We start from the raw sequence: 2,646 nt of genomic DNA, 5'->3' as shown, positions 1-2,646 counted from the left end.
CATTTTATTAGACATGCTTATCAAACCACGCACAGTTCACCTTGCAACTTTATGTGTATATAATTTGTAAATATTGTAAATCATTTAATAATCACAACAGAAGTTATGAGTCTTTGATTTGTAAATCTTGTGTGATTCCCTAGTTTCCAAGAACTAAAAGAGGGTTTACACACACTGTTTACAATAACATTTGAATATTTTCGACCCAAACAAAATCTTGTAAATCTATTGTCTAGACATTTTTTATTTTTTTCCATGTTATACATTCTTTTATTGAATGTTTTAAATGTTGAATGAATGCAAATAAAATTATGGGCAATACGGCTGATACATTTGCAAGATACAAAACTTAAAAAAACACACCAAATCACTGAATGTTAGCAGTTAAAATTTGTTTTGTTTTTGATAATTTAATGAATTGTTCTTGTTTAATTCTGAATCAGCTCATGTAACTGGCTCAATTGCCAATGAATTAATAATTTTTCGTGCCGCCTTAATTGAAGCAGTGCATCGTGCTGAGTGTGCACTGCTGAAATGCAACATCTCTTCATCATTGTCTTACAGTTACTTGCAATTTGTGCACACTCAAGTGTCATTAACCTGCAAAGTAATATCTGCTGAGATTCTTCTGCTGACCCACCATTAGTTCATTAAATGATAGGTCAGAGAGTATGGTGGTTATACATCAAGGGGGTGTTCAGAGATAGATTCAATTTTTGTAACAACATCCACATTCCACAGGCAGCTCTATCTATTAACTTTCAGTGATGTTGATGCTGTTCCCAGTCTGGTTGTCAACTTTTAGTGTCCCTGATGGTAACCACGGGAGGGGCAGACTGCCAAGTAGCCTTTGACACAGACATGGCACTGGAACATGCTTTTCCCATCGCAGCCATTGCTTTAGAAGATACTCAGACACAACAGAAAACAATTTCAACACTGTGAAAGAAGCAAAAGGTTTGAGCACCTGTAACAATGGAATTTGTAATGTGTACTGTGATTGTGTATGTGTATCAGAGAGTAAATTTGAGGTCACATAGTCTATGAGTTGTGTTCTTGTAGACTGTAGATTTTTCTCTCCACAAATACAACATAACACTTACACATTCACAAATTCTTAATTACAGGTGCAGAAATCCAGAAACAAACAAATTAGGTATCCTGGCGCAGGACACCAAACCCCCCTTGACATGGCAGCCTACTGCAATGCTCCTAGCTTGCAGTGAATTTTAATAATAACATATTAATGAGGTAATAATACAAACTCAGGAATATTTATTTCTCATTTATTTGAATTGACAACCTGTTCTCAGAGGAAAATAAGATCCCAGAACACTGTGTGAAGCTAGAAAGATGGCAGGGTCCACCACATATGAACAAAGTAAAACAGTATGAACTGTGTTGTCCTTTTAGCTCAATTTATTCAGTCATGAAAACAAAGACAGTTTGATTATTTAGTTTGTTTAAGCAGAAAGAAATGAAGAAAATCAGCCAATGAAGATCTTTCTCCTCTCATTAACATGTATTTCCCAAAATGACAGTGCTCAGGTGGAACACCAGATAGGTGGTACACAGGTACACAGAGCAGATCCCAATGAAGGTGTTAAACACTGAACCCTAAAACACTGTGCTGAAGTCACCTGGTCAGAGATGCTGTGTGGTATAGAGGAATCAGATATAAGACTTTATAACACAGAGTTTCTGTCCTTCATTTCTCCTTCTCACACTCAACAAGCTTATCCAGATAATTCAGTAAACATGCTTTTTCAAATGGGATCCAGGTGTCTTCCTCACTAAACACCTGTATCCCTCTCAGTGATGTGGCAAGGTGCTACAGAAGTTACATGTTACAGTAATATAACCAAGTAAAATAACACATTTCTAATAGGATTTCACTAATATCTTTACAGTTACTTTGTCCAGTAACACGTTACCACCTACAATGAAGTGTTTATTGACGATTTAATAAAAATGTATCCACACCAAGCCACATCCACCAGCATCCCCATGAATAATGATCGTCAACTGCCTAAATGTCTTCAGACTTTGGTTTATCAGAGAAAGGGGCAAAAACATAGCAGGTTAAGGGACTCTACAGGGATATAAAGCACAAGACTTTCATCGCTTAATTGTTCTCTACTCTCATCACACTGTTGTAATATAAGCAGGCTTTTTAATACACAGCGGTAAGCACTACATGTGAATGCATGAGGGGAGCTGGAGGAGGAGAGATGCTGCAAGGGCCCAGAGTGGTATAGAGGAATCAGATATAAGACTTTATAACACATCAGGTTTACTTGCGAGTTGAGGACTGTGAAAAAAAGTGAAAAAAATTCCCCCCAAAACAACTCCTATATTAGTTTTGTTTTGAAAGCTTATTGTTTGTTGTTGAATGAACTAAGATGAGGGATCTTGGTAGAAAATCAGATGTAGGAGATAAAGTGAGATCTTAGGTAGTGATTTAAGAAATGTCAGATAATCAAGAGCGCCATCATCTGGAACGTTGTTTTCTCTCTATGTTTAAGTTATGTCCCAGTGTTTAACATCACAACATTCTGAACTGTGGGTAAATATCTCAGGCAGTTTGCAGAACTGCTGACTTAAAAAGTGAAGTTTCTACTAAGGGCTCAAAATGTTTGAGAGAGA

This window comes from Acanthopagrus latus, chromosome 1 (assembly GCF_904848185.1).
Source record: "Acanthopagrus latus isolate v.2019 chromosome 1, fAcaLat1.1, whole genome shotgun sequence".
Lineage (NCBI taxonomy): Eukaryota > Metazoa > Chordata > Actinopteri > Spariformes > Sparidae > Acanthopagrus > Acanthopagrus latus.
This window is presented reverse-complemented; position numbering follows the sequence as displayed.